Genomic DNA, 14,997 nt, shown 5'->3' with positions numbered 1-14,997 from the left:
AGATGGGCCATGCACAGGAAAGAATGAATGAAAAGCGTTTTATTCATAATCTTCGAAAAACAAATATGTGGAAATTGAACTGTGCAGGATGTGCCTAGAGTTGTATAACTTTTATTGCCAAGGACAGGACATAGCGGCGGAAAAGCTCGAGCTGAGGAAGCAACAAACTGTTATTTAATAAAATGTTGCGAAGCTCTTCGGAAGAGCTAGTGTCACACATAGACAATGGACAAGGCCGCTTTAAAAAAAATATGATTTTGAATGAGAAGGCGATGACTTCATGGACTGACGCTTGACGACCAATTATTTTGCGAGATGGTCTGTTATTAGTATTCTTTTAGCTAGTCTTAGAAAGAGAAAAGGTATAAAACTTGGTCCCTTGGGAGGAGCTTTGCTGGCTATTTCCTGTACTCGTGAGATGCTGTCCGACTTCTGACTCACGTAAGACAACTTTGAACTTTACATTTTTTCCCTTAGGTTTCATTTAGTTAAGACAGGGAAATAGGGTTTAGGGAATGAGACTCAATTTGCTTAAACATTTCTCGTGCTGATTTGATTTGAACTGTCAGTCTAATGTGCCTTACTAAATAAAATGATGGTTATTAAATGCAAATAAAAGAATTAATACTTTCATTTTTTTCATTTTCAAAAATCTTTATTTCGATCACAGATCATAAAAGATGCATAGTATTTGTACACAGTAAAAAATGATTAAACATAGTGTGATCCAATGATTAAGAACATTTTAAGAAAAAGGGAACATGGGGTACAATAAAAGCAGAAAAATTTCAGGGGTACTATTATATAAGTCTTTTCAGTGCTCGATTCCGGATGAACCACATGGAGGTTAAAAATTTTGAAAGGGCGAAAACCACAATGGGAGAGAGGTCTGACTTTAAAATTCTATAGGCAGGTTGAAAAGATCTGAAGCCCAAGTTTTTGAGTAGCGGGACTAGCCAGTATCTCCTACTCCTCTCGTAGCCCTTGCAGAAGAAGACGGCATGAACATCATCTTCTTTCTGGTGGGCACACACTGGGCAGAGTTCTGTGGTGGATCGTGATTGCCATGACGCTGTGAATGAAGCTAGAGGGAGGCATCCATACTTTCAATAATGTTCTTTCTTTGATAATAAAGATAATAAAATAGATTTTGAAATGACAAGCTGGTCTTAGTTATTTCGTATTAGGTTACCAACAGTTAATCCATTGCCTAGGTTTTTACTTAATTAAATGTTCATTTAAGTGGTTTGATTAATTAGATCACATGATTCAGTTGGTCAATCCATGTCTGAGTCATTTATGGGCCTAGTGTTGAAATTGTGAATAATGGTGAGTATCATGGTGTAGAGATGTGCTTATGAGACAGAATTTCCTTTGGCCCGCTGGATCAGCACCCTATGGTTTTGTTACGCCAATGCAAGGCAGGCCACACATACTGTTCATGTAACTGCCTCATTGTGCCTGAAATTCCAGTATGGTCTTCATGAGCACATTTGATATGTCTATTTCTTAGGTTAAGGTGGTGAATTACTTTATCTCCTCCCAGAATTACTCCATTCTCTATCCTCATCTCATCTCACCTCACCTCATAATTTATGATACCTCATACATTCATTTGAAACCAAACGTTGAGCAGGCCGTTCTTTATATAAACAGTGCTGTACTTACTTTAAGGATTCATTATTATTACCTTCTTCAACCTATTTCTCCTCTTCAAATCATCAATGTTGCCTTCCATTTTGCTAACATCAAAAAATGTAAAATCCATTTCACATGGTGATTTCATATCATCAATATCTTCTCTTCCAGAAGATCGTCTAGCTAATATCGCTGTCATTGTTCTCCCACCCCTTGGTGACAACATATAGACTAGAGGTTTGTGATCTGTCCTTATGACCAATTGTGTCCCCCATAGGAACATTCTAAAGTGTTATCCTCCCCATAGATAAGCTACACGTTCTTTCTCTATGACCAGGTATTGTCTCTCTGAGTCACACAGGGTTCTTGACCCATAAGTCACAATCCTTTCATTTCTGTCATCATTTTGTGAGAATACTGACCACAAACCACAATTGCTGGCATCCACAGAGATGAGGCGATGCTTCCTCTCAAAAAAAGGCTCTAAACACGGTGCAGTGATGATTTCCTTTTTTAACCATTCAAAAACCCACATTTGATTTTTTTTTCCAGACACATGGTTTTTTAAAGACATCTCAGTGCCTCTATTTTGGTTACATAATAGAGTTGTATAATTGGATAAGTTTGTTGTAGAATTTAGTTAATTAAAAGGAATGTTACTAATTGTTTTTTGGTTGTGGGTAAAGGAGCGTTCACTATGGATGATTCAACATGACACATTTTTGATTTAATTCTTATGGATTCAACATAACACATGTTTGGTTTAATTCCTAAGCTAGAAATAATGTGCCCAATGTATTCTACCTCATGTTTTCTGAATTTGCACTTTGATAATTTTAGCGTGAGCCTTTCTCCTGTGCAGCCAACACCCTGTATTAGGGCAGGTCATGTTCCCTTGCATGTCCCTCGAAGGCTAAGATATCTTTGTGGAATGTGGCTGATCCAGGGATGGCCTCTAAAGTTCTTTCATTTGCCTTTGAAAAACTGACGCTACACTGGCAAGATCAAAAGGCATTCTACAATAAAGGAACATATCCTGTAGGGTGTCATATGTCAAGTAATTGGATTCAGCATTCAATGCAACCTGGTGAAATACACTCAACTAATCTGCTGTGGAAATAATTGATTTCCCACCCTTTTCCTAAATGTAAATGTTGTAGTACTTGTATACTAAATGGAGACTGCATTACATAGGGAACCCCAAGAGCTTTCAATTAAATTGTAAAGCATACAAAAAAGCGATGGATGGATTGCTTGAATGTTTTCCTGAGCAGAAAAATAGGGTGTGAGAAATTGGGTTGCTGGTTGAAAGGAGGGGGGGGTGACCCCTATTCCAGCAACAGCCAAAATCCTCATCAAGGTGAACCATAAAATTCACTAAATTAATCTGTGCTTAACCCTCTGGAAGCTTGGCACAAATGCAAGCAGGTATAACTTGGAGGCAATGCTAAAGTATTTATGCAAATATGCAGCAAACAAACAGCAATAAAGTGAAACACAACACAAGAAAACTCCCCACAAATTTAGAAAAATAGAGCACATTTTAATAAATTATTTGACACAAAAATGAAAATAATCCAATCAGTAGAATTGGAGATTTGCAATTTTAAAGATTTTGGGTAGGTAAAGTGCCTAAAAGCACCAAACGCTACTCGCAGTTATCTAGTCGTGAGAGACCGGGTGAAAGTCACAACTTCAGGCCGACCATAATGGGGTTGCGGGCTGGATAAATGGACCAGGTTAGTCCCGATGAAAGAGTAACCTTTAAAGTCTAGCTCAAGAAGTTCTGTTTGCGGCACAAGGGCCTGCGAGGGGCAGGGAGAGCACCACAGATGGTCGTAGATGCAGCACAAAGAGCAGGCTCAGCATCACAGATGGTCATCACAGTAGGCTGAAGATCCTGGAGGGCATTGCGGATGGTTGTTGTGGGAGCGTCACGTTAGCGGTCGCATTGAGCTGTTGATGCGGTAGTGCGAAGTGCAGATCTGGCACTGCCTGGCATTGAAAGCGATTGCTGTGGCTCAAAGAACTTTGGAATTTCTTGTTAGCGGGCCATAAGACCATAGCACGAATGGGCATGTTCGCATTCACGAAGAGCCCAGAATTTCAGGATTCCTCCTTTTCTTCTGCGAGAAGCTCAACTGAGGCCACATCAACTGTCCAAGACCTGTGGGGCATCTCTTGGGAGTAAGGGTCTCAGTTCAGCAAAGGCCAGCAGAGCTCAGACAGTTCCAGTTGCAGGTACAGGCAACAGGTCAACTATGCAGTTGCAGGAAACCTCTGGAGATTGTTATGTCCCTGTAGCTCAAAGCTGGAGGTCAATATACTGACCCTTGGAGTCACTTCAGCCTGGGATGAAAGATGCAGGACCAGTCTTCCTTCTCAGCAAGCAGGACAGCAGGCCACAGGACAGCGAATGTGCAGGGCATTAGAGTGGCAGTCTTTATGCTAGTAAAGCAGCACAACAATTCTTCTTCAGCAGCATCCACAGGTCCAGGAGTGTACTGAAGAATGGGTCAGATGGCCCTCTTTGTATACATGTTGCTTTCTTTGAAGCAGTAGAAGTTTCTAGAGAATGTCTTTTAAAGTGCTTGAAGTTTCCTAACTCCCTTGCCCTGGGTCCAAGCTGGATGCATAAACAACACAGGGGGGACAATCCTTTGAGGCAAGGTAGAGCACTGCCTATTCAGTTGCAAGTTGGGCTGTGCCCAGCTCTGCCCCCTTCTTGCTAGATGATGGCCCGTCCAGCCACACCGAATCCCTGTATTGTATGTCTGTCTGGGAGGAATAAACAAAGTCCAACTGTCAACTACATCCAGTCATGTGACCCAGGAACAGGATGCACGCACCAAATAGTTCATAGCAGGAAAATCCCAACTTTCTAAAAGTTTCATTTTCAAAATTGTAACTTAGATTCCAACTTTACCATTTAAGAGGATTTTAATTACAATTTATCAGTCAACAAACATGAGATGCTTACCTGTTTCCAATCAAACGTTAGTACTTATTAAATGTAATAAGGCAACCCAATGTTATCCTCTGGGAGAGGTAGGCCTCACAGTAATGAGCAACAAATTTAGGGATTGCTCACTGCCAGGACATGTAAAACTTTAAAGTGCATGACCAACCTTTCAATTACATTGCAATCTGCCATAGGGACTACCTAGGGCCTACCTTATGGGAGAGTTGTATGCAATAAAAATTGGCAGTTTAAACTGCATTCAGGTGGAAATGGCAGACCTGGGACATGTTTTAAGGAGCTACTTAAGTGGGTGGCACAATAAGTGCTGCAGGCCAACTAGTAGCATTTAATTTACAGGCCCTGGGTATATGATATTCCCCTCTACAAGGGAATATAAGTGCATTAAATATGCCTTGGTTTAAGCTAATTTTAGCATGTTTCAAGGAGATAGCACAAGCAGTTTAGCAGTCATTAGCAGTGGTAACATGTGCTAAGGCCAACACAAACAAATTCAGCTAAAATAGATCCGGGAAGACATAAACTTTAGGTGAAGGCCCCCCTAAGGCTGACTGGTCTATCATGGGGGAAGCAAGTTACTTACATGGCACTTTAGTGTGCTCCACATGAGTGGACCCCACATCTCCCCAGAAGTTGTCACATAGGGTCTTTCTACTTATCCTGCTACCAACAGGTCACCTCTTGGTCATGGATCCGTAAAGAGTAAGGGGCAACTCTGGCTAAAGTGCTCGGACTAATTGTGAACTTAAACAAACTTGTGTTTATTTAAGCTACAAGGGCAGGTGTATATGTCATGGAGAGTATATGCCATAGCCTTAGTAAGTTGCTAGGTTCACTTGGCTGTTCAGGATGCCATGGTCTGTACAGGAGTATAGAATGGTGATGTTTTGCAGTGAAAGGTGATGTGTAAATCAACACAATCACCCAGCACCCATCATACTGCATGCATGTTATTTTGGGGCGCAAGAACAGAGTGTATGTTGTGTTTTCTGAATCTCAATAACCAGAGGCATTCTGTAGATCTCATGGTATTTTTTTCCAGACTAGACTTGGAACACTGGACCAGTAATCAGTGCCCACTCCTCTACAGGTTAGTGATAAAAGCACATATACTGACGAGGCGGGGAGATATCGTCAAGATCAGGGCAACACTGAAATTATGGGTCTTGAGTTGTTTCCTGTTGGAAAGAAAAGAAAGGGTCTATGCAAGGTGGAGAAAGGGAGATGATTTTACTTTAAATATCTTTGACTCTTAATAGCAAAAGTCTCAGACGTTCTCCTTTCCAGGAGGAGGTCTGTGACACATTGTGGCGAAGAAAGATATTCTGGGAGTAACAGGTTCTGCAGGTAAATGTACCCAAACATTTGCACGTAATAAATGTTTCACTGAGACGAGTAGGCAATGAGTCACACAAAACATGACACACATCCACAGTATCTTGCCCAGGAGACATACCTTTCTAATAAGAAGGCTCTGTGTTGCAATGGAGTAAGACGGAAAAATACAGGAAATTTCCAGGCACTTGTCAACACGTGTGTGTTGTACATTCCAGTCAAAAAGGGAAAAGAGAACAACATGCTACAACTAGAGGAGGGACAAGGGGTTAAAATAGCGTGTACCTCAATAATAGCTCACTAAAAATAACTAATTGAAAAAGTCCCTGAGAGAAGGTTAATTTCAAAATAGTCTACTTCTAATAGAATATGATGAAAAGCATCCTGAGTGTGCGGTTCATGACAAAGATTACTACTCTTGAAACTCATGGAGATGATCCGACTGCCTCAATTATCTCTTTACTCATGAGATCCGTCAATATGTCCCTCGATTTGCCTCTATGTGTTAGGGGAACATTTCTGACTCTATGTCTGACTGGTACAGCATTTTCCCTTAAAATTATTTTGTATTTAAATCCTTTGTTTTCACCTGACTTGTCAACAAAAACAGAACTAAAATCTCTTTGAAGTTGGCCATAATTTCATTAGAATCCTTGGTAAATGTTAATTTTTGGTTAAGTTTGTCAGTCTGTCTAAACAGAACTATAAATTCAGGGTAATATGCTCTGGGCTCAGGCTTGTATCCCATTTCTTCCTGATGAGGCCAACCTAATAATGACCGTCCTTTCTCTGAGACGTATACTTTTTCTCCAGTACGACTACTTGAAAATTCCATATTAGACAATTAATAACCAATTGGATTATTTTTTTGACCAATGAGACCACCAGAAGAGACAGCAGATGGAGACAGTTTTCTGTTTGACCAATTTTTCTCAAAAATGCCCTTGCTTAATATGGCAAACCAGGCGCATGAATGTAAATGAACAGAAATGGAATTTCGTAGCGCACGCTCACGCTGCATCACATTTTGCGATGCATGGCGCGCTATGAAATTTGTTTTATTTATTAAATTGTTTACTTACCTCCAATTATCCATTTTCCGGTTTTTAGCACCCCCCACCCTGTCCCCCCTGCCCCCGCCCCCCCGCCCCGCCTTTCTGCCCCACCGCAACTCCCTCCACGGGCCGTGGCGGGACAAAACCCTGAAACATTGTTGTCATCTTCAGCTTCATCATTTTTTTAAGTCTATATTTTTGCATACTCTGGCAAAATGAGAGATTTTTGCATTTCGAACAAATCTTATCTAAAGCAGCACCATTTTTAAAATTACTTAAAGGTGATTGACACCCACGTCTGTAAGAGGCCGATTTTGTTTTTTCTTCATATGCATGTTATGTTACATTTCTTATTTTTATCATCAATATTTTCTTCTGTACAATATTGACTTACCCTGTTTGATCACTTCTAATTTCCTGAGTGAATGATTCAGAACGTTCTGCCTCTTTTGCAATTTCTGTGGCAGCATTTAGTGTTATATCTGCAGAGACCCATCATCTCTCTTGTACAGTTGGCTTTCACCACAATCAGATCTCGTGGCACTTGTTCATAAATGATATGTTTAAAATTACATGAAAATGCAAGATATCTTAATGCTGAGAAACATTCTACAATAGACGTATCACTGCCTTGCTTATGTGAATAAACTTTGCAGCATTCCACAACCACATTGTTTTTTAACATATTGTATAAGAATTTGTTTTGATGCATAATCATTTACATCAATCTCACCTGGTCTTTCCAAAGGAGGCAGATTCTTTAAATCTTTTAATCCGAATGCTCCCAAACAAGGCCATAGAAGAGATACATTCCATTTGGTTGAACATGAATTACCTTTGAATATCTCCACATAAGCCAGAAACATCTCCCATAATTCACAGCTCATTGGTGAGTCACCGATCGAGGGTAGAAAGGATGGTGGAGGTACAATACTTGATTGACATTAAGGACCTGATTACGATGTAGGTCGGACCGCCACTGACAGGATGTTGGTGGCGGGCCGACCGACCGACCGCCCTTCGGTCCGACCACTGGATTGCAATCCAGGCAGTCAGACCCTAAACGGTCAGAGAGAAGACTGCTGCCTCTGACAGGATCCAGTCGGGGCGGCGGTCTGAATTGCAATCCCGAATGGAGGCGGTGCTAAGCCAGGCCCACCCATCGGATTACAATATCCCCTTCCAACAGGCTTTTCATTTCAGAAAGACGGCCATGACAAGGCGGTTGAAAATGGATTTGGGGAGCCAAAACAGGGCCTCCATCCATTGTGGGCCACTGTAACGTAGACAAATCACTGAAGAGTTTATAACTTGCACACCTCAAGTATACAATTCTATTAACTATGCCGGTTTAAACAATTTACCCAATGGTGCTTCCTTGTTCCCCTGACCAGCTCCTGTCAGGCACAAAAAAATAACATGAGACAAAAGAGACATCAATGCAACTAATGGGCTTGTGAAAAGTGCTCCTTGTATTCATGTGACAGTCTTTTGTCTCATGTTATTGTGATTTACTAACTGTCTGCTCTTACACAACTTTGCACTTTATAACTTAAATGTTAAAACAACAATTTGTATGAATGCTTTCCAGTATTTTCCTTCCTCGTACTATATTAATTGGATTTCAATTGTATTGCATTGCTATATTTGAACTCTCAATAAAAAAAAAAAAAAAAAAAAATGTTATTGTGATTCCACTGTAAAGTAGCCCAGGGGGCACATTTAGTGCTCCTTTAGACAGTGACTTGTGCTACGGCCCTTTTTCTGAGCCCCAGGACAAGCTGGCCTGTAAAGGAGCACTGCGACTGCCAGCCTGGCGATCGTATCTTAATGCCTCAGCACGACTCGTCTTAGACATCCCCGACACAGCCACATCTCCGCCCACCTGAGGGACCTGCACTGGCTCCCCGTCAGCAAAAGGATCACGTTCAGACTCCTCACCCACGCACACAAGGCTCTCCACCACTTGGGCCCCGAATACCTCAACAACCGCCTCACGTTCTACACGCCAACCCGCCAGCTCCGCTCCGCCAGCCTCGCCCTTGCCACCATCCCACGGATCCGCAGAACCACCACGGGAGGAAGATCCTTCACCTACCTGGCGGCCAAGACCTGGAACACCCTCCCCACCCACCTACGACTCACCCAGGACCATCTCTCCTTCAGGAAGCAACTCCGGACCTGGCTTTTCGAGCAGTATCAGCCCCCTCCCCCCCCCCCCCCCCCCCCCAGCGCCTTGAGACCCTAGCGGGTGAGTAGCGCGCTTTACAAATACTCTTGATTGATTGATTGATTGATTGCGTTGGTCAGAACGCCGGCGGATTGTCTCCTGGCCGTCATGTTAGAGGTCGGCGGTCCAATCGACCAATATCATAATAAGACCCTTAATTATCATAGTCTAAACAAATTATAATATGTGTACATGTAAAATAAGAAACTACCTTAAGAAAAGTAGAAACCATTGACTTCTGGGTAATAGTAAATATATAAAGTAGTCAGCATTGCCAATAATGTGGAGAAGAAAAGATAGTCACTGTTATTAATAGGTTGTAAAATCCTGAACTGTTAAACATGGATTCCTTTGGCTTTTAAAGAACAACAAACCACCACATTGAAATTTAATCCAATATTTTATGGAGTACTCGCATGTGAAATTGTTGAAATTAATACACAAATTATTGAGAAAAATTGTAGATTTCTCATGTTGATGACAACAAAGTCTGTGAGGCGCATTGCTGTGCTGCTGACAATGGTTTCTTTTAGCTTAACACCTGCAATCCAAGATGGTGGGCGATGGTGATGTGTGTTACATGATGACAGCGGCTCGAGACTGCTTGCGGGAGTGTTCAGAGCCGAGGGCAGTGTGAGCGACAACGCACGGGCGGGAATTAAACACAACTGCTAAACAAAAGTTTAGAAAAGGTGGGAAACGCTCATTCAACAACAGTACTGTTGCCAAACAAATATTGCAGATCTCAAACCTGTGGCTGGGAAATCCATAGAAGTTCAAAACAATGCGGTCGAGTGGGTCTCTTGAGTATCCTCCAAAATGAGTCCAAAGCTTATCTCAACAGCACATATTGGGGTGCTTTTCTTGGCCTTGTGACAAAACTCCTGCTGTCTACTGCTCACCAGGATCCCCTGTGTCTTGTTCCTTCTCTCCCATACTCAACAACATTTATTGATTTGTGCATTTCAAACTTTACAGCAAAAGTATCTGTTCTATCTTTCAGAAAATACTTTCTGCAAACTCTTCTAACAGACTGAGATGGTGTCTGTACTTGTTATATCGATGGACGACAGTCTGTGCTGAGTGTCCCTTTTACAAGAGGTTCTGCAGAGAAGGCTCTGTGTCTGCCTGATCTACTCTTCTGTATAAAAAGGAAGCCATGTTTGTCTTTCCCTGTCAGCTGATAGTGCTTCGCATTCCTTTCCTGGATCGAAAGGTGCTATATCTGGATCTGTCCTTTACAGCCCCCTCTTCAGGATACTCAGAGGCTGCATAGAAGGACTTGTCTCGCCACCAGCATCTGTGGGTATTCAGTCCCACTTCTCAGCAAACTGATCAATACACGATCCTTCCACTCAGTGAAGAAATGATTCAAGCTGACCTTCCATCCGGTCTCATGCTTTCAGGACTCTTCAAATACTGAAATATTATAATGTGGAGTCCACGACCCCCAGTAAGTTACATTCCTATCACACACTCGCTGCACACCAGTGGCCTGTAATATGTATGCACAAGGCACTGCTTGAACGCCAAGGACAGTGTTATTCCACAGTGTTATTTCATACAAATGATGTGATTGGTTGTATTTACAACTGCACCTCTCCAGATATTTCCATATTATTCTCCTGCACACCCACCGGTCTGACCGTCTAGAGCTAATGCTTCCTTCAGCTACAGTAGGAATAAGAGTAAAAGAAATATAGAATTTAGTGGAAGGGCAGGTTATATAAAGAGGGAGACATGGGGAGAACAGGGCTAGAGAGAGACCTGCAAAAATGAAGATAGAGAAAGAGCAGGTGTAACAGAGAGTAGAAGAGAATGCGCAAACAAAGGGAGTGTCAGACAGGGTCTGCCTGGGAGAGTAGCAAAGAAAGAGTTGAAGGGGAAGAAGGTGGTTGTTTTAAGAGAGGGAGATAAAGAGTGACTGGTGGAGTGAGTGGGAGAGAGTAGAAGAGAAAAAGAAGAGAGATAAGAAGGAGAAAATGAAGGCAATGAGAGAATAGGAGGAAGAGGAAGAGAGATGGATCACTACACAATATTGAGGTAAAGAATATTGTTTGACATGAATTTTGTGTCAAAAATATAGTTCACAAAATATTGATGGTTTAAGTACAAACATATCAGAAATAAAATATTGTTTAACATTAATATTGTCCAAATAAAATGTTTTTTAAAAATACAATAAATACACATAGTTTAAAGAAGTAAATTCTAAATCGTTTAGTATACAACATTAATATAATGTACAAAATTGTGTAAATTTCACCAATACTCAACACTTAATATAAATATATGCTTATAAATGTAGTGTAACACAATTATTAAAAAATATTGATTTTACATTTCATTATGTGTGTATATCTATATATATATATATATATATATATATATATATATATATATATATATATATATATATATATATATATATATACGTATATAGATATATTTTTTTAACATAAAACACTTTAAAAAACTATTATCAATTCAATTACAAAATATTAAATATATTACCAAACAAATAAAATAGTAAAAAGGAAAAAAAGATTTAAAAAAACATTAAACAAATTAAAAACGTGAAACAATAATAACATTTTTTTAAATAAACAAATAAGAAATATTTGAGCAATAATAGGAAAAGTATTGAAGTCAGGAATATTAGATATTCGATTCCCACTCCAGTTTAAGCAACAGTAGGGAATCTGTTGGACTTCGGAGGCAAAATTAATTATTTCCACTCCAAACAGTGCAACTGTAGAGAAAGTGTTGGATGTAGGAATGGATGGATTTACTATTGCCACTCCAAACAGAGCAACAGCAGGCAAAGAGTTGACCTTCCGACCGATTAGATTTAATATTCCCACTCCAGGCTATGCAACAGCAGGGAAAGTGTTGGACTTCAGAGGGGTTAAATGTACTATTCCCTCTCCAATCTAAGCAACAGTAGGGAAAGCGTTGGACTTCAGAGCAGGGCCGGACTGGCTACCGGGCATTTTGGAATGCTGCTGAGCTGGTGGCTAATTTCGTTGATGGGGACCTACGTGTACTGAACGAAATTCGTTTTGCTTTAATTATTTCAAAGTACCTGCAGGTCTCCATGAACGAAATCAGCCCCCACCGCAGTGAAATCAGCACCCAGCTCGGCGGAATTGCAAAACGCCTGGTAGTCATTCCGGCCCACATTTATTATTCCCTCTCCGGTCTAATCAACAGTAGGGAAAGAGTTGGTCTTTGGAGGAGTTACATTTAATATTCTCACGCCGGTCTACGAAGCATTAAGGAAAGTGTTGGACTTTAGAGGGGTTACAATGTCTATTCTTGTCCCTGTCTATTTAATAGCAGGTGAAGCCTTTGACTTTGGTGGGGTAAATTTACTATTCCCACTACAGTCTAAGCAACAGTAAGGAAAGTACTTCACTTAAAGCACATTACATAGTTGAATAACTGTATTAATGTTGAAAAAATATTAAACTCTTAATAGAAACCTTATTAATTTACATTCAAAATATATTTACACACACATATATTTATTAAAAAGATTTAAAAAAAACTATAAAACAATTTAAATAATTGAAAATCAATTCTGAAATTAATTCCTAATTTAAAAAAATCATAATGTACAATTTTAATTTATTACTATTTTAAAAATCATTTTAAAATTGTGTTCTGAAAAAAAATCATTTTAATAATTATTTACTATTTTTAAAAAATGATTAATACACTTCTTTTTAATTATTACTTAATTATGTTTCCACCTACATGCCTATAAACCTAGTAACCCACACCTAAAAGAAAACTAAAATAAACAGGAATAGTACAAATGATGTACTTGGTAATCAATGAAACAACAATGAATTGTTATTTATTTATCACTTAACTAACTTCTCAACCTATTCTTGTTCAAACCTAGCAACCTGCACATAAAATTAAACTAAAATAAATAACTATTACACAATTAATATTATTAATATCAATCACCACACAATTAATTACGAAATGATTCATTAATTGTATACTTAATAATTACTTAATTAACTTCCCACTCTATCCCCCTACATTACTGACAACCCAGTGCAACGCTATAAATTACTACTAACAAGGGTCGGACTGGCTACGGGCGTTTTGGCATGCTGCCGAGCTGGGGGCTGATGTCACTGCGGTGGGGGCTAATTTCGTTGATGGAGACCTGTGTGTGCTTCGAAATAAACAAAGCAAAACGAATTTCGTTCCGCACACGCAGGTCCCCATCAACGAAATCAGCCCCCAGCTCGGAAGCATGCCAAAACGCCCGGTAGCCAGCCCAGCCCTGCTACTAACAATTAAATTAAATGAATCTGATTCGCCTAAAATTACAAACTATATTTTAAAATATGCATAGCAATTTTACAAACTATAGTAAAATTAAATTAGAATATGAACTAAAACACATTAAAATAATTAAAAAGTGTTGCTTTTTACAACTGTACTGGTGAAAACGACCAATGATATTCTTAAAAAATATAATACTCACCTAAAAAAACGACATTCTTAACAATATTTTTGCATCACGATATTTTTTAATCAAGATAATATATTTCTGCTATTTCTCGTCTCCTGATATTTAAAATTTGAAGGAAACAGAGTGAGGAAAGGGGGAGACTAGATAGATCGAGGGCCTGTATTAGAACAAAATGGGAAAAATGAAGTTACAGGTGTTAAACTGTTAATCCTGTTCTGACCGATGTTACTGGCACACTGTGCTTTGAAATATACAAAGAGGAGAGAGAGAGAGAGAGAGAGAGAGAGAAAGTGAGCGGAAAAGAGGGAAAGAAAGGACGATAGAGAACGGGGAGGGGCAGATGCGGAGGGGGGGGGGGGCAGGTATCCCTCCACCAAAGCAATTTTCTTTCCTTTACTTATTCACTTTTTATTCGCTAATGTATGTGACCCTTGGGGGTCCATACTTTCCTTCATCCATAGACGCACACTCACTCACGTGCACTGATTCACCTGCACGAGCCCACCCATGTATTCCCCGCCCACTATCTGGCCCACTGGACGGCCGAAAGCTTGAAATGAAACCAAGGTACACAATGTAACAGAATTGGCATTGCCAATGCCTGTTTATGAGGTGAGAAGTTGCAAGAGAATGTGAACATTGCCTAATCCTCACCAGGAGTCAGGGAGCAAACATCCCAGGAGACCATGGAATACTTGTGATTTAAATCACCCCTGGGTGGAGATGACCTCTGACCTCGGTTTCCCAAGTGTTTCTTCTCATTTATGTCTCCATACACCAATGAAGGTCTGCACTGTCAGTGCTGACGTCACTGCAGACACTGGGGTGCGTGTGATGAGTGACAGGTGCCACCCTCTGAAGCGCTCCTATCTGAGGAGGAAGAAACCTCTTTTTTCTGTGCCTTTGAAATGCTAAAAATAGGCTCGAGCCGGGTGCCAGTCGCGTGGGACAGGGCGTGGGGTGTTGATGGGCGGGAGGAGGGCAGAGTGCCCTGCTGGGGAGTGAGGAGATCCGGTAATTCCCAGCTCACCTTCAGGTACGTGACTCCGCGTCCTTAGATTGTGTATAAAAGGTGCCCAAGAGCACAGGGTGAGGAAGAGGGACACCTGTGTCTGCTGGTACAGACCCAAGGTAAGCTCCCGCCAGAGACAGCAGAGGCACAGCCGAGACATCCGAGCATCTACAAGAGACGACAGGGGCACAGCAGAGACATCCGAGCATCTACAAGAGACGACAGGGGCACAACAGAGACACCCGAGCA

This window comes from Lissotriton vulgaris, chromosome 10 (genome assembly GCF_964263255.1).
Source record: "Lissotriton vulgaris chromosome 10, aLisVul1.2, whole genome shotgun sequence".
NCBI lineage: Eukaryota > Metazoa > Chordata > Amphibia > Caudata > Salamandridae > Lissotriton > Lissotriton vulgaris.
This window is presented reverse-complemented; position numbering follows the sequence as displayed.